The following is a 19215-nucleotide window of genomic DNA, read 5'->3' on the forward strand; positions in this document are numbered from 1 at the left end:
TTGGCACCAAAACAGACACATAGACCAATGGAATAGAATAGAAACCCCAGAACTAGACCCACAAATGTATGGCCAACTCATCTTTGACAAAGCAGGAAAGAACATCCAATGGAAAAAAGACAGCCTCTTTAACAAATGGTGCTGGGAGAACTGGACAGCAACATGCAGAAGGTTGAAACTAGACCACTTTCTCACACCATTCACAAAAATAAACTCAAAATGGATAAAGGACCTAAATGTGAGACAGGAAACCATCAAAACCTTAGAGGAGAAAGCAGGAAAAGACCTCTCTGACCTCAGCCGTAGCAATCTCTTACTCGACACATCCCCAAAGGCAAGGGAATTAAAAGCAAAAGTGAATTACTGGGACCTTATGAAGATAAAAAGCTTCTGCATAGCAAAGGAAACAACCAACAAAACTAAAAGGCAACCAACGGAATGGGAAAAGATATTCGCAAATGACATATCGGACAAAGGGCTAGTATCCAAAATCTATAAAGAGCTCACCAAACTCCACACCCAAAAAACAAATAACCCAGTGAAGAAATGGGCAGAAAACATGAATAGACACTTCTCTAAAGAAGACATCCGGATGGCCAACAGGCACATGAAAAGATGTTCAGCGTCGCTCCTTATCAGGGAAATACAAATCAAAACCACACTCAGGTATCACCTCACGCCAGTCAGAGTGGCCAAAATGAACAAATCAGGAGACTATAGATGCTGGAGAGGATGTGGAGAAACGGGAACCCTCTTGCACTGTTGGTGGGAATGCAAATTGGTGCAGCCGCTCTGGAAAGCAGTGTGGAGGTTCCTCAGAAAATTAAAAATAGACCTACCCTATGACCCAGCAATAGCACTGCTAGGAATTTATCCAAGGGATACAGGAGCACTGATGCATAGGGCCACTTGTACCCCAATGTTCATAGCAGCACTCTCAACAATAGCCAAATTATGGAAAGAGCCTAAATGTCCATCAACTGATGAATGGATCAAGAAATTGTGGTTTATATACACAATGGAATATTACGTGGCAATGAGAAAAAATGAAATATGGCCTTTTGTAGCAATGTGGATGGAACTGGAGAGTGTGATGCTAAGTGAAATAAGCCATACAGAGAAAGACAGATACCATATGGTTTCACTCTTATGTGGATCCTGAGAAACTTCACAGGAACCCATGGGGGAGGGGAAGGAAAAAAAAAAAAAGAGGTTAGAATGGGAGAGAGCCAAAGCATAAGAGACTTAAAAACTGAGAACAAACTGAGGGTTGATGGGGGGTGGGAGGGAGGAGAGGGTGGGTGATGGGTATTGAGGAGGGCACCTTTTGGGATGAGCACTGGGTGTTGTATGGAAACCAATTTGTCATTAAATTTCATAAAAAAAAAAAAATTGAGATTCAGAGGCTTCCTGTTGAGATTTTTATTGCAAAACAACTGTTTTCCTCCAAATGGAATCTCTTAGGATTCTAGTCCTCCTCCATTGTTTAGAAGCAATGGATCTATCAGTCCAACATTATCCTTACTACTAGCGGTATGCAAAAGACAAAGCTTTCAAAGCTTCCTCAAATGTTATTTCCTTCTTCTGAATCTATGACAATATCCATGAAGTTACAGTAGTCCAATTTAAATACTTCTGTAGCTGTTTAGAGAAGATTTGAAATTCTTTAGGAGCCTAATTTAGTCTTGAACAAGATTGGTAATTGTAATCCGAATAAAATTAAGAATCTCATATTACCCATATAAAATATCAAACATATGATCATAGCATTTCAGAACAGGAAAGTATCTTAGAGATGATCTAATGAACATCGCTTAATTTTAAAGATAATATGCACTAAAAGAAATTTTTCTGGCATTATTGTAAATTCAATTCCATTATCTGATGGAAAAATAATGTACTTATTAAAAAATAAGAGAATTTTTAAAACGCCGAAAATTCAAGTTTCCAGAAACCAATAAAAAATATAGAATGGGGGCGCCTGGGTGGCTCAGTTGGTTGAGTGTCCAACTTCAGCTCAGGTCATGATCTCGCGGTCTGTGAGTTCGAGCCCTGCGTCCGGCTTCGTGCTGACAGCTCAGAGCCTGGAGGCTGCTTCGGATTCTGTGTCTCCCTCTCTCTCTGCCCCTCCCCTGCTCATGCTCTGTCTCTCTCTCTCTCTCCCTGTCAAAAATAAAAATAAACATTAAAAAAAATATATATAGAGAGAGAGAGAATGAAAATCTCTGGTGAGGGGCACCTGGGTGGCTCAGTTGATTAAGCATCTAACTCTTGATTTCGGCTCAGGTCAGAATCTCACAGTTCGTGAGTTCAAGCTCCATGTCAGGCTCTGCACTGGCAATGGGGAGCATGCTTTGGATTCTCTCTCTCCCTCTCTCTCTCTGCCCCTCCCCTGCTCTCTCTCTAAATAAATAAATAAACTTGGGAAGGAAGGAAGGAAGGAAGGAAGGAAGGAAGGAAGGAAGGAAGGAAGAGAGGGAGGGACGGAAATTTTCCTATCTTGAAAACTTGAAAAAAAATATGTATTTGTTAAAATTCTAAATGAGAAGTGCTGTTGATGCTAAGAACCAGGCTTACATATATCAAAGAACTAAATCACATCAGAAGTAGGAAAGGATTATACAAGTAGAAGTACCAAAGTCAAAATGAACGAGGCAAAAGTAAGATCCTCTCCTCTAATATCTACCTAACTGAAGATTTTTTTAAACAAATAAAATTAACTCTATAGACTCCAAGTTAAATCCTGTATGTCTGTATCTATTGTCATGTGTGAGGCAAGTCCAATAATATTATGTAGCTATCTCAAACATCACAGGTTTTTCTTCTAGAGTTTTATTCTTTTGACCTTTAGCCTCAGCTGGCAAAGCCTCAAGTCTGGTTAAATCCAACTGTCTAACTCCCTGTGTTCCCCTAAGGAGCTTAAATGTGTCTAGAGGAAACTCACACAAGATGGAGACTGTTCTCAAGTTTACATTTATAACTTCACATTACATTTCCCTTAGTCAACCTACTTTCAACCCTGCACCTATTCCTACCTTTTGATATGCCTGGGATTTCTTAATGCAAAGCTTTCATAATTCAATTCTTCCAGAAAATAAACCTTTTGTCTCCTGCAGGACAAGGATAATGTTACTTAGCTACATAATTAGGACAGAATACCAGCATAACTAACCACTCCTTGCACAGACTACCAACCAATTTCTGTTTTCAGCACCACACCTCACCTAAGCCTTCAGAGATCCCTAGAACTTCCATAAGTTTCTCTAAGGTTCTGTGCAGGTGTAGACTTGCTTCTCATCACATCTACAATTTATTGCTTCTTCAGTTCTAAGACCTTTCTTTACTTTTTTCATTCACTCAAAGCTCCCATCCACTGTTGTTTTCCTTTTCTGTTGTTTCTTCCTATCATTTCAGTGCAGTTTTAGGAAGACAAAAATAAAGGGGGTGGGGGGGGGTCAATCCTTCCTATTTAGCCACAAGTCTTTATTCTTATCTTTGAGAACTGACATATAATGGAATACAATATTGTATTCTTTCTCAAAAGTAGCCTTAAAAGTTGTCAATGTCCTAACAAACTAAGAAATAGTTTAGAAAAACAAAGGGAAAGATAAATAGACAAGCAACCAGTAGTGCTTTCCAGATAAGAAACGGTTATCTAGTACTTTTTTACCAGAAGGAACACTTTATGGTAGAAGACTTTTCATTGTCTTTTGGCATTATGTAATTGCTTTTTGGAAGGAACAAAAGAAGTTTTGTAAGTGGATGGATATACCACATAAAATACAATATAAAATGCCTTAAATACAGTTCAAGATATGCAGGAAAAAAAACTTCAGAACTTCAAGATTCTGCTCAATGTCACCTCTTAATATGAAATTAATAATTGCTTAGTTCTCTATGCTCTCATAACGTACTTACACCTACAACATGTTTTACATTACATGGTAATTTCTCTCTTTGCAATCTGCTGCACTCTACATAACAATAAGCCACTCAAGGCAGGAAACCCTTTTATTCATACTTTTATCCCAAGACCCCAGCACAGTGCTTGTCATATAGCAGGTATTCAAAATATCCAGGATGTTTAATTAAGTATAGCATATAACACACCTCCCATGGCAAGGATTCCAAATAAAAAGCTCTTAATTACATCTACCTCCTTCTATTTCTACAACTGCCTTATTTTAGGCCCTCATCAGTTCTCACCTTATCCCCTTCCTATCTCACCTACTTAATAGACACATCTGGATGTCAGTGATGGGTCTTCATTTGTCACCACAACTACTACCCAGATTGACTGTGCTTTTCTAGCTAATGAATAAATCCCCTTACTCCTTCCCCTAAGAATGAAGTGTGGTTTTTTAGCATGGCATATAGATCCCTTCAGAACTTGGTCTCTGCTTCTTTTCCAAACTGTTCTCCACTACTTCCCTAAGCTCCAATCATACAAAAATACCCAATTTCTGGTGAGACGCTTTATCATACTTCTCTCTCACTGCATGCTCTATGCCCATATTGAGACACTTTTGCCACTCTTCTTTGCCTAGCTAATTTGTGTTACCACAAGGTTCAACTCAAACTCACTCTCAACTCAACCTGGGAAGCCTTCCCTGATTCTCTGTAGCCTGTTTTAGAAGAGTCACCCTATGCTCGTGTCATGCATGCTCTCTACTAATGGCAGCACTTACCAAATTAATTTACATTGTCAGTATGCCCATCTACCTCCCCCAATGAACTGTCAGTCCATTGAGAACAAGGATTGTCTTCACGGAGACTGATGAAGTCCATATTTAAGTAATCAATCTCATGATGAAGACTTCTTCCTACCTAATAAATATTTGTGGATGTGTGTACTGTGGGAAAAAGAGACAGTAAGTAAATGCAAGAGACAAACAAAAACAGAGAAATTCTCCAGTGGAAGAGGAAAAAAAAAGTGACAAGGATTTAAATAATTGGGAATTTTTTTTTTTAAGTAGGCTCCACACCCAACATGGGGCCTGAACTCATGACCTGGAGATCACGAGTCGCATGTTCCACCAACTGAGCAAGCCAGTGCAATAACTGGGAAATTTGATCATTATTATATAAACACAGGCCCTTTGACATAACAATTACATTCCAGAGATTTACCTCAAGGAAATAATTAGATAAAGAGAAAAGATATAAACTAAGTTAACTGTTAGATTGATGTTTAAAATAGTTAAATATTGGGGAAAAAATCTAAATGTCAGTTGAAAGCAGCCATTTTAATGGTACAAATTTTATTTATTTATTTATTTTAATTAATTAATTATTTAATTAACCAACTTAACTGACTGAGCCACCCAGGCACCCCAATGTACAAATTTTATAAATTCCCCATGTTTCGGGAAAATTTTTAAGTCTCTTTTAAGATTTTATTTTTAAGTAACCTCCACACCCAACATAGGGCTCAAACCCACAACCCTGAGATCAAGAGTAGTCATGTGCTCTACTGACTGAGCCAGCCAGGTGTCTCAAAACCTTAAAGTCTTAAGAAATATATACTAAAATATAATACAAAAACTCTTGGTAGTGTTCAGGTGATTTACATTTTTTTCAATCTTCTGTAGCCCTAATTTTTCATGGAATGAATGTTTATTATTTCTGTTTTTTTAAACATTTATTTATTTATTTATTTTGAGAGAGAGCGAGCGAGAGAGAGAGAGAGCAAGGGAGGGGCAGAGACAGAGAGAGAAAGAGAGACAGACAGAGAGAGAATCCCAAGCAGGTTCCACGTTGTCAGCACAGAGCCCGACATGGGGCTGGATCTCAGGTACAGTGAGATTATGACCTAACCTGTAATCAAGAGTCAGAGGCTCAACCAACTGAGCCACCCAGGTGCCCCTATTTATTATTTGTTAATAATAGAAAAGAGAATTGAAGAGACATGAATTTCAATTACTAAGACCCATGCTACTTAAATTTTTACCTTTGACTATGAAAACTGAAAATGGAACAGGATAGGAAAAAACAAGGATTTTGGACGATTACTTTTCTGGGATTAAATTTTAATTATATATGGGAAAAGAGAGAAAGAAGAATCACTGAAAATTTAAAACTAAGTTTAAAAAAAATAAACCTATAAGGAAAATGACAGGAATAAAACTGATGTTTAAAATATAAAAATGCAGGGGTGCCTGGGTGGCTCAGTCAGTTAAGCGTCAGACTTCAGCTCAGGTCATGATCTCATGGTTGGTGGGTTCAAGCCCCACAACAGGCTCTGTGCTGACAGCTCAGAACCTGGAGCCTGGTTCAGATTCTGTCTCCCTTTCTCTCTCTCTGTCCCTCCCCTGCTCATGCTCTGTCTCTCTTTCTCTCAAAAAAATGAATAAACATTTATAAATAAATAAACAAACAAATAAATAAATAAATGCAAGCGATTGGGATGCCTGGGTGGCTCAGTCAGTTAAGCGCCTGACTCTTGATTTTTGGCTCAGGTCATGATCTCACGGTTCATGGGATCAAGCCCCACATCAGGCTCTGTGCTGACAGTGCAGAGCCTGCTTAGGATTCTCTCTCTCTCTCTTGCTCCTCCTTCCCCAGCTCACATTCTCTCAAAATAAATAAACATTTTTTAAAATGCAAGCAATTTATAGGAAACCCTTGTATGGACATGTTTATAACAGAAGAGATGTATGAAGGTAATACAGATCTTTCTCAACTTACAATGGGATTATGTCCCAATAAACTAATCATAAGTTGAACAGATCATTAGGTCAAAAACACATTTAAGGGGCGCCTGGGTGGCTCAGTCGGTTAAACGGCCGGCTTTGGCTCAGGTCATGATCTCACGCTCCGTGAGTTCGAGCCCCGCGTCGGGCTCTGTGCTGACAGCTCAGAGCCTGGAGCCTGTTTCAGATTCTGTGTCTCCCTCTCTCTCTAACGCTCCCCCGTTCATGCTCTGTCTCTCTCTGTCTCAAAAGTAAATAAACGTTAAAAAAAAAAATTAAAAAAAAAAAACACATTTAATACACCTAACCTACTGAACATCACTGTTTAGCCTAGCCTACTTTAAAAATGCTCAGAACACTTACATTAGCCTACAGGTGGGCAAAATCATCTAACACAAATCCTATTTTATAACAAAGTGTTGAATATCTCATGTAACTCAGTGAATACTGTACTGAAAGTGAAAAACAGAATGGTTGAATAGGTACAGAGGTTGTAAGTGTACTGGCTCATTATCCTTGCAATCACATGGCTGACTGGGAGCCATGGCTCACTGCTGCTGCCCAGCATCCCAAGAGAATATCATACCACATATTACAAGCCTGGGAAGGAATCAAAATTCAAAATCTGAAGTATGGTTTCTACTAACTGTGTATTGCTTTAGAATGAACCTAAAGTCAAAAAATCATTATGTCAAACCACTGTTAAATAGGGAAAAGACAGTAATTCCCAAAATCCTGGCCACAGGTTAAAATAGAAGAAGAAAACAAGGATAAACTAGAAAGTGTTCTCATTTAAATAATGTTTCCTATCTTGGCTCTCATTAATACTATTTACCATAGAACAAATTCAGTATCTGCTTAGTAACCAAACTTCTTAACATTTCCACCAGTAAGTCTGACAAGGAGTTAAACTCAGTATGTACAAAATTGCATTCAATTTTCCAAAGTAATTTTCTTTGTTCCCTATCCAAGACTCTCAAATTAGGTGTGGCAGATTGTATTTGCAAAGACAGCTGCTACATTATCTCCCATCCCACATGATCTTCTTACAGGAGTGGTGAAATCTATGTTCCCTTCTTCTAAACATGGGCAGACCTTCATGACTACCTTAACTAACAGAGCAAAACTTCCAAAGCTAGGTCACAAAAACACAGTTTCTGCCTGGTCTTTTTGGGATACTCACTCTTGGAATCCAGCTATCATACCAGAGAGACCACATGGAAAGGCCACACGTAGATGATTTTGCCCATGAACCTTTACATATATGAACAAGCCTCAAGAGAAGCAAACCTCAGGCAAGCCCCAGCCACTGTCTGACTACAACTTCATGAAAACCCTGAGTACCACCCAGCTGATCCCAGCCAATCCCCAGAAGCAAAAGAGATAATAATTATTGTTTATTGTATTTTATTTTTTTATTTTTTATTTTTTTAATTTACATCCAAATTAGTTACCATAAAGTGCAATAGTGATTTCAGGAGTAGATTCCTTAATGCCCCTTACCCATTTAGCCCATCCCCCCTCCCACAACCCCTCCAATGATCCTCTGTTTGTTCTCCATATTTAAGAGTCTCTTATGTTTTGTCCTCTTCCCTGTTTTTATATTATTTTTGCTTCCCTTCCCTTATGTTCATGTGTTTTGTATCTTAAATTCCACATATGAGTGAAGTCATTATGATATTTGTCTTTCTCTGATTTTGCTTAGCAAAGTACACTCTAGATCCATCCACATAGTTGCAAATGGCAAGATTTCATTCTTTTTTTTTATTATTATTTTTAAATTTTTTTTCAACGTTTTTTATTTATTTTTGGGACAGAGAGAGAAAGAGCATGAACGGGGGAGGGGCAGAGAGAGAGGGAGACACAGAATTGGAAACAGGCTCCAGGCTCTGAGCCATCAGCCCAGAGCCTGACGCGGGGCTCGACCTCACAGACCGCGAGATCGTGACCTGGCTGAAGTCGGACGCTTAACCGACTGCGCCACCCAGGCGCCCCATGATTTCATTCTTTTTGATTGCTGAGTAAAACTCCATTATATATACATATATATACACATACACTATACATTATATATGTTAAATATGCATATATGTATAATATTCCATGTATATGTATATATGTGTATATATTATATATGTATATATATGTGTGTGTATATATATAATACTCCATATATATATATATGTATAATACTCCATTATGCACACACACACACCCCACATCTTCTTTATCCATTCATCCACCGATAGACATTTGGGCTCTTTCCATACTTTGGCTATTGTTGAAAGTGCTGCTATAAACATTGGGGTTCATGTGTCCCTTCAAAACAGCATACCAGGGGCGCCTGGGTGGCGCAGTCGGTTAAGCGTCCGACTTCAGCCAGGTCACGATCTCGCGGTCCGGGAGTTCGAGCCCCGCGTCAGGCTCTGGGCTGATGGCTCGGTGCCTGGAGCCTGTTTCCGATTCTGTGTCTCCCTCTCTCTCTGCCCCTCCCCCGTTCATGCTCTGTCTCTCTCTGTCCCAAAAAAAATAAATAAACGTTGAAAAAAAATTAAAAAAAAAAAAAACAGCATACCTGTATCCTGTGGATAAATACCTAGTAGTGCAATTGCTGGGTTATAGGGTAGTTCTATTTTTAATATTTTGAGGAGCCTCCATACTGTGTTCCAGAGTGGCTGCACCAGCTTGCATTCCCACCAGCAGTGCAAAAGAGATACTCTTTCTCTGCATCCTTGCCAACATCTGCTGTTGCCTGAGTTGTTAATGTTAGCCATTCTGATAGGTTTGAGGTGGTATCTCATTGTGGTTTTGATTTGTATTTCTCTGATGATGAGTGATGTTGAGCATTTTCTCATGTGTCAGTTGGCCATCTGGATATCTTCTTTGGGGAAGTATGTGTTCATGTCTTTTGCCCATTTCTTCACTGGATTATTTGTTTTTTGGGTGTTGAGTTTGAGAAGTTCTTTACAGATTTTGGATACTAACCCTTTATCTGATATGTCATTTGCAAATATCTTCTCCCATTTGGTCAGTTGCCTTTTAGTTTTGCTGACTGTTTCCTTGATGTGCAGAAGCTTTTAATTTTGATGAGGTCCCAATAGTTCATTGTTGCTTTTGTTTCCCTTGCCTCTGGAGACATGTTGAGTAAGAAGTTGCTGCAGCCAAGATCAAAGAGGTTTTTGCCTGCTTTCTCCTCGACAATTTTGTTAAATTATTGTTTTAAGCCACTATGTTTTGGTGTAACTTATTTATTTTTTAATATATTTTTTTTAATTTTTAAGTTTATTTATTTGAGAGAGAAAGCATAGTGGGGAAGAAGCAGAGAGGCAGGGGAAAGAGAGAGAGACAGCGCAGCAGATGTGGGGCTCAAACCCATGAGTTTTGGTGTAATTTATTACATAGCAATAGACACATGTAATAAGTTAGTACTTTGATACTCTTCAACCCAACTTATATAAATATTCTAAGGGAAAGGGTAAGAACCATAAAAAGGACAGGGAAAAAAGAAGATCCATTGATAGCCTCTTCTCTACTCAACTATTTAGCTGACTCTAAATTTGCATATACCACTAAATAAAACAGTCTTTGAGCTTCTGAGAGTATAGTTTGGGAAATACCTCATTATTCAAGCAAGAAGCTAGGTGAGGGAGGGGATCTTACCTTTTTCCAAAGAAGCTTATTAAAGTTTTCCTCTAAAGGATATATAACATTCTACCAAGTGTTCTGGTAAATACATTTTTCGTCTCATCAACTTTCCGGTGCCATTTTAGAACTCCTTACAGATCAGCACCCTGAAACCTATCTAGGTAGCCAGCTCCTTAATGAGTCTATGAATCATATCCACCCAGGTGACAAACTCAAAGCCTTGAACACCATTCTAGATACTATTTCTCCTCTCCTTCTACCTCTACATTCAGTCTAACACCAAGTTTTACCAATACTGCCTTTTAAGCTTCTCAAATCCATACATTTCTCTCCATTTCCACTGGCATATTCCATATCACTGACATCTTTCTGTTGCCCAGATTTTTGTAAGAATCCTAACTATTCTCCCTGCCCCCTGTTTTGTGTCCATCTAGCCTGTTCTCTATGCAAATGCAAAACACAAATCTGATTATATTATTTTTGTACTTAACACCACTCAATGGTTCCGACTGCCCTTAAAGTCCATACCTCTAAAACATAGTTCTGTTTGAGTTGGTTTCTGCTTACCTCTTTAGTATGACAACTTCTCTTTATTCTCAGGTTCTTACTCTATGCACTGGTCATTCTAATCAACCGAACTTTTACTTCTTAATCTTGCCCATCTCCATGCCTCCAAACAGACTTTCTACTAATACATGCTACAATATAGATGAACCTTGAAGACATTATGCTAAGTGAAAGGAAGTCAGGCACAAAAGACTGCATACTATATGGCTCTATTTATATGCAATGTCCAGAACAGGCAAATTCTTTTTTTTTTTTTTTTTTAATTTTTTTTTTCAACGTTTATTTATTTTGGGGACAGAGAGAGACAGAGCATGAACGGGGGAAGGGCAGAGAGAGAGGGAGACACAGAATCGGAAACAGGCTCCAGGCTCTGAGCCATCAGTCCAGAGCCCGACGCGGGGCTCGAACTCACGGACCGCAAGATCGTGACCTGGCTGAAGTCGGACGCTTAACCAACTGCGCCACCCAGGCGCCCCAGAACAGGCAAATTCTTAGAGACAGGAAGTAGATTAGTGGTTGCCAGAAGCTAGGGAGAGTAGAGAATAGGGAGTTACCTCTAATGGGTACAGGGATTCTTTTCAGTGTGATAAAAATGTTCTGGAATTGGACAGTGGTGATAGTTACACAACTCTGTGAATATACTGAAAACCACTGAATGTATACTTTAAAAGAATGAATCTGGTGATAGGTATGTCAAATATTTATATCTCAGTAAAGCTGTTATTAAAACAAAACATAACAAAATAGACCTTCATACATTTAGGCCTAGAATACTCTGCCCCTTCCACTGTTACTTTACTAATTCTTACTTATCCTCCTTATCCTACCCTACACATTAAATTTTCTATGAAACCCTTCTGGGGGTGACTGGGTGGCTCAGTCAGCTGAGCAACTGACTCTTGATTTCAACTCAGGTCACGATCTCATGGTGGTAAAGTGGTAAGATCGAGCCCCACATCTGGCTCCATGCTGGGCATGGAGCCTGCTTGAGATTCTCTCTCTCCCTCTTCTTCTAACCCTCCCCAAATTGCATGAGTGTACACATGCGTGCACTCTCTGCCTCTCTCAAAAAAAAAAAAAAAAAAAAACCTTCTGATCTAAGCCTCAAATAGGTGTCCTTTCTTTTTTAATGTTTATTATTATTTTTGAGAAAGACTGAGAGAGCATGAGCAGGGGAAGGGCAGAGAGAGAGAGGGAAATACAGAATCCAAAGCAGACCCCAGGCTCTGAGCTGTAACACAGAGCCGGATGCGGGGCTTGAACCCATGAACCGTGAGATCATGACCTGAGCTGAAGTGGGACACTTAACAAACTAAGCCACCCAGGTGCCCCATGTCCCTTCTTTCTTGTATAGCTTTTACTTCCTCTATCATAGCACCTTATCAACTGAATTATGAATTTTTTTAAAACTGTTTTGGGGTGCCTGGGTGGCTCAGTCGGTTAAGCGGCCGACTTCGGCTCAGGTCATGATCTCGCAGTCCGTGAGTTCGAGCCCCGCGTCGAGCTCTGTGCTGACAGCTCAGAGCCTGGAGCCTGTTTCAGATTCTGTGTCTCCCTCTCTCTGACCCTCCCCCATTTGTGCTCTGTCTCTGTCTCAAAAATAAATAAACGTTAAAAAAAAAATTAAAAGAAAAAAACTGTTTCTCTCTCCCTTCCAGCCTGCTGTTTCTCAGGATTGGGACTGCTTCTGTCTTATTTATCACTGTATTCATAATATATAGCACAATAATTGGCACACAGTAAGTGTTCACTAAACACTCAGATGCAAAATAAAATAACTAAAGGACTAACTTTCAAAGCACTTCCACCTAGAAAATTTTTCCACACAAAGGAACCCAGAGCTGTGCTTAGACTGCTAAGCTCTTATGTACTTATTATTTGAAAACCTGTTAATGCTAACATAAAATTATGAATTTGCATATTGAAGAACAGTTCAAACTTTAAACCATGTTTTATCAAGGCTTTCTACCCATGATCTCAACTCTTCAGACGGCTCCCATTAGTTCGATGACTTACCTTTTTTTAACTATAATTTTATTTATTTATTTTGAGAGAGAGAGAGAGCGAGCGAGCTTGGGTGGGGGAGGGGCAGAGAGAGAGAGAAGACAGAGAATCCCAAGCAGTCTCTGTGCTGCCAGCGCAGAGCAAGAAAGTGGGGCCTGAACCCATAAATGGCGAGATGATGGCCTGAGCCAAAATCAGGAATCAGACATTTAACCAACTGAGCCATCCAGGCGCCCCTGATGACTTTTACCTTTTTTTAAAAGAAAAAGTGCGATTCAAGAGTATCTATGAATACAACCATGGAATGTCGAGCAAAACTGGAACTGGAATTTTATTCCTTGTTATTTTTTTTAATATAATTTATTGTCAAGTTAGCTAACATACATTGTATACAGTGTACTCTTGGTTTCAGGGAACTAGAATTTTAAAACAACCATTACCAAAATATAATAGACTTGCTCCTCGGATGTTTAATTCAAAAACATATTTTATGAGTAGTCAATACAGTTTGGTGAGACACCATTTACGCAGAACTCTGGCAAATCCAGGTTCAAATTCATGCTCTAGCACTTAACAGCTATCCATTGCAGGACAGTTTTAATGATGAAGAATGACTTCATATAACATGCCTATTTATCTCATCTTACATCTGATATACAAGTGCTCAATAAATGGTAGCTATTATTCATCATCAAAAAGCTATTTGTGTGCAAGAATTATAAGAGAAAGGAAGAGTATGATTTGAACCACAACACCAACCAGCAGGCTGGTTTGTTTCTACAATTAATAATCCATTAGGGCCACTGATCTTAAGTGATCAACTCAAGTGTGAACAATGAAAAGAAATACAGGAACAAAAGTAACAGGAACAAAAAAGTAACCTGACAGTTAAACTTTCTGAAGAGCCTAAGTATATTTGATCCTTAAAAAGCCCATTGAATATCAACACACTCACAGTGGCAGAAAAAAGAAATGAGATAATCTTTGAGAAGAGCTTTATTCTTGAAGATCAGACCAAAGTACATTAAGAGGGCAGGTTCGGGGAGCTGACACTGTTGCTATTCCACATTCACACAAGGCTTCAATTTCCAGGATATCAATCTGGCATCTTTCACAAACATTGAATTCTCAGTCAAGAGCTATTAGAACCAGGTGGTTGTTTTCCTCTGGTACACACTAAACAAAAAAGCACAGTTTAAAAAATATTGGGAAATGTGATGGTAACAGATGTACCAAATATACATATGCACTGAAACCCTAAAACAGCAACTGATTTGAGATTGGCACTAAAACAAGGAACATGAACAATTTTCATGTCTGCAGTAATAAGACTCAAGACCATATACATGAATTTGTGTATACATGATATAGGGCAGAAACTATTAAGATATACAACATCGCTAAAGTAGCACATAGATTTTTGTTCCATGACTGGAACCGTTAATTAACTCTATATTAGCCCAAGTCCATACCTTGACTTTCTATTTATTTGTTTTATTTTATTTTACTTTAGAGAGAGAGAGAGTGTGTGTGTGTGTGTGTGTGTGTGAGAGAGAGAGAGAGAGAGAGAGAGAGCAAGCATATGAGTGGGGAGAGGAACAGAGGGAGGATGAGACAATCTTAAGCAGGCTTCAGCTCAGTGTGAAGTCTGACAGCGGGGCTTGATCCCATGACCCTGGGATCCTGACTTGAGACAAAATCAAGAGTTGGACACTCAAACGGCTCAGCTACCAAGGTGCCCCATACCTTGACTTTCTAGACAGTATGTATCCATTCGATTATCTTGGCCAACAGAATTCTAGACTTGCCTGCCTCTCACCCCATGCAGACATGTAAATTTTTATTACAAGATTAAATACCATGTTCCAGGAAAACTTATTAACCTGACTAGTTTACTAACCAGGTGTGCACTCCTGATCTAAGCTAAATTAATTAGACCCTTCTACACTATTCCTGAGAGATACAGCTGCAATACTTACCTTTAGATTCTGTGAAATATCCTGATATATTTATATAACTCTTTTTTTCTTAAGCAAATTTTAACTTGCAACAAGAGTATTAACAAATATACCCCAAATAGTTTGATATAAATTGAGACAATGTGAAAATCATAGTTTCAACCTTAACTGCATACCGAAAATTTCCAAAATCAGATACTAACTCAGATATTCTATAATCTACAAGTAGGTAAGAAACAAAAGACAAATTCACTGGGAGGAAGGTCTTATCTTTTGGATCACTGTAGGTAGCAGACTGACAAAGTGTGTATCACCATTTGTATGAACCAAGAGTAATAATAAGAATATATGTAACACTGGATGACTCACTACTAATACTGTCACTACAAGTAATATATTTTGCAAAATACCAACTACTGGAAAATTAGCCAAATTGGTAGGTTCTTAAAATTTTATCTTAATACTTGTGGTAAAACTAGATATCATGTATGCTTTTGTTTTGACAACTCTTTGTGAGCATTTAGAGTACTATAACTTGCTTTTAACAACATCAAATTTAAGAACAAAACATGCATTATCTCAGCCAAAGCTCAGAACAACTAAGTTGGATGAAACAAGCCCATGCTCAAATTATTTATTCTAATTATGAATACCATGATATTATTTAATGACAATCCAAAGAGACTGTAGGTCTCTACCATTTCTATCTTTGGCTCCCTTTTTTTCTGAAGTCTTCATCTACTATCTCCATATGAATGACTCTCAGATTTCTCTAACCCTTACCTCTCATTCAAATCTCAGGGCCACAGCTTCACCAATCTGAAATACATTACTTCTCCACTGGATATCTCACTCCACCTCAACGTTCAAATGGTGAACTCTTCAAATCCAAAAAGAATGTAATCTCAAAAGAACTATGTACTCTTAATGTCTCTTCCCTCCCACTCATACCCCATTCTTTTCTGGCTTCTTTCCCCATGTTATCAACATTCAATTAATTATAGTGAATCACATCTTCATCCCTTATAAAAATCTTTAACTTATTTGCCATTAAAAACTCTGATTTTTTCCTATTTCATTGACTCTTCCCTCTCAACTTCATTCCTGACTCCTCTCCTTCTACACAATCCTAAATGTTGAAATTCCTCAGAGTTCTGTACTTAGTCCTCTTTTTTTTCTCAATATATATGCATACATATGTAATACACTATATATACATATAGTATACCATATATATGTATGTAAACTGAGAATATGCATACACATATATATTTTTTAAGTAGGCTTCACACCGAGCATAGAGCCCAATGTGGGGCTTGAACTCACAACCCCGAGTTCAAGACGTGAGCTGAAATCAAGAGTTGGACACTTAACCGAGTGAGCCACCCAGACGCCCCTCAATTTATATTCTCTTTTAAGGAGATTCTATCTACTACCATTGTCTTAACACCATCTGGTAACAAGTCCCACTTTCCTTTTATCCACTTCAAACCTCTTTTCTGGGTTCCAAACCTACATATACAAGTGTCTATTCATGTCTCTGTGTCTCATAGATATCTCAAACTCCATAAGCATATCTACTATGATACTTATCAATGCTGTTTCTTCTCCATTCCTTATATCATCATCTACCCAGTTGTTCACAATACAGGCATTCTCTATCCCTCCCTCTCCATCATGCTCACAATCGATGGACATTCAACCATCACTTAAAATTGATGAAAATCCATTTCCTCTATCCATAATCACTACTGAGTCCCTATTATCCCACATCTGGATTACTGAATTAATCTTTTCAATGATCTTCTAAAACTATTTTTGCTACCTCCTCTCCCAATCCATTCTCTACTCAGCAGTTAAGGTAATCTTTCAAAAGAAATAAACAAGGGTCAGCATGGAAATGAAAAGAGAAATTTTTAAAACTTTGAAACAAATGAAACACAATATAGTTTATAGGGGCAGCAAAAGCATTACTAAGAGGGAAGTTCGTAGGGATACAGGCCTAGCTCAAGAAATAACAAAAATTTCAAATAAACAATCAAACTTTACAATTCATGGAAGAAGAAAAAGAAGAAAAATAAGACCAAAGTTTGTAGAATGAATGAAATAAAAAAGATCAGAACAGAAATAAATGGAGACTAAAAAAATTAAAAGTGATCAATGAAATTAAAGTTGGTGCTTTAAAGATAAACAAAATTAACAAACCTTAAGCTAGACTAACCAAGAAAAAAAAAGAGAACTCAAATAAATAAAATCAAATATGAAAGAAAAAACAGTACAATCAAAACCACAAAAATAAAAATTATTATAAGAAACTATCAACACTAGGAGCACCTAGGTGGCTCAGTCAGTTAAACATATGACTTCACCTCACATAAGAAGTAAACTTTCTAAAAAATTTTTTAAAAATAGAGTAGACTAGGAGCACCTGGGTGGCTCAGTCGGTTGAGCATCTGACTTCAGCTCAGGTCATGATCTCACGGTTTGTGAGTTCGAGTCCCACATCAGGCTCTGTGCCGACAGCTCAGAACCTGTAGCCTGCTTCAGATTCTGTGTCGCCTTCTCTCTCTACCCATCCCCCACTTGTGTGCTCTCTCTGTCTCTCAAAAATAAATAAATAAATGTAAAAATTAAAAAAATTTAAAAATTTAAAAAATAGAGCAGACTAATTACTAGTAAGGAGACTGAATCACCAATCAAAACCTCCCAACAAATTTACAACCAAGAATATTATACCCAGCAAAATCTCACAGCTGGTGGGCTCAAGCCCTGCAATGAGCTCTGTGCTGACAGCTCAGAGCCTGGAGCCTGCCTCAGATTCTGTGTCTCCCTCTCTCTCTGCCCCTCCCCCAATCACACTGTCTCTATCTCTCAAAAATAAAGAAATGTTAAAAAAGAGAGAGGGGAGGAGCAGGGAAGACGGCAGCGTAGGAGGACGCTGGGCTCACCACGTCCTGCTGATCACTTAGATTCCACCCACATCTGCCTAAATAACCCAGAAAACTGCCAGAACACTAGCAAAACGGATTCTCCGGAGCCAAGCATAGACAAGAGGCCCACAGAAGAGGGTAGGAAGGGCAGAGAGGCAGTGCGTGCTACACGGACTGGCAGGAGGGAGCTGGTGCAGTGGAGGGACAGCCCACCCTGCAAGGCAGAGCCTCCGAGTCTGGCTTGCAAAAGCAGAGGGGCCAGACTGCATGAGTTCTGACAGCCAGTGGGACTTGACATCTGGAATGTTGTAAGTCAACAGCTCTGCTCCGAGAGCGGGAGGGCTAGAGGACAACGGGAGGGAGAGTTGTTGAGCCCAGGAGGACAGAGCTCAGCTTGGTGGGGAACAAAGGTGCTCGCCAGCACCATCTCCCTCACCCATCCCCCAGCCAAAATCCCGAAGGGAACCAGTTACCGTCACAGAACTTGCTTGCACCGCACAAATACACAACGCTGTGCTTCTGTGGATCCATCCCTCTGAGGGTCTGCCTCCCTCACGGTGACGCAGGGACCTCCTGAAGCAGACCACCAAAGGCAAAGCGAGCTGAGTCTGCCCCTCCTGCCTCTGTGCACCTTGCGGATCCACCCCAGCTAATACGCCAGATCCCATAGAAGCAGCACCACAAGGCTGGCAGTATGCAAGTAGCACAGACATGGGCCACGCCACTCCACACTGAGTCCTGCCTCTGGGAGAGGGGAAGATAAGGCACACACCAGTCTGACTGTGGCCCCAGTGGTGGGCTGGGGGCAGACATCAGGTCTGACTGGGGCCCCGCCCACCAATGCAAGTTATTCCAGACAGCACAGAGGAAGAGCCCTCCAGTTCCACGCCACTCCAGGGACTATCCAAAATGACAAAACGGAAGAATTCTCCTCAAAAGAAACTCCAGGAAGTAGTGACAGCTAACGAACTGATCAAAAACGATTTAAACAATATAACAGAAAATGAATTTAGAATAATAGTCATAAAATTAATCGCTGGGCTTGAAAAAAAGTATAGAGGACAGCAGAGAATCTATTGCTACAGAGATCAAGTGACTAAAACAATCAGGAGGAGCTAAAAAATGCAATAAATGAGCTGCAAAATAAAATAGAGGCGAGCACAGCTCGGACTGAAGAGGCAGAGAAGAGAATAGGTGAATTAGAAGATATAATTATGGAAAAAAAGGAAGCTGAGTAAAGGATTAAAAAAATCCAGGAGTATGAGGGGAGAATTGGAGAACTAAGTGATGCGATAAAATGCAATAACATACACATAATTGAGATTCCAGAGGAGGAAGAGAGAGAGAAAGGTGCTGAAGGTGTACTTGAAGAAATCATAGCTGAGAACTTCCCTGATCTGGGGAAGGAAAAAGGCACTG

At 39.3% G+C, this 19215-nt stretch overlaps 1 protein-coding gene across 2 annotated transcripts in view; it reads right to left on the reverse strand.

Annotated features, from left to right (window-relative positions):
- The window catches only part of ZFYVE9 (zinc finger FYVE-type containing 9), a 212817-nt gene that overhangs the window by 133864 nt on the left and 59738 nt on the right, over positions 1-19215 (reverse strand). The window lies entirely within an intron of this gene.

This window comes from Prionailurus viverrinus, chromosome C1 (genome assembly GCF_022837055.1).
Source record: "Prionailurus viverrinus isolate Anna chromosome C1, UM_Priviv_1.0, whole genome shotgun sequence".
NCBI classification, from domain to species: domain Eukaryota; kingdom Metazoa; phylum Chordata; class Mammalia; order Carnivora; family Felidae; genus Prionailurus; species Prionailurus viverrinus.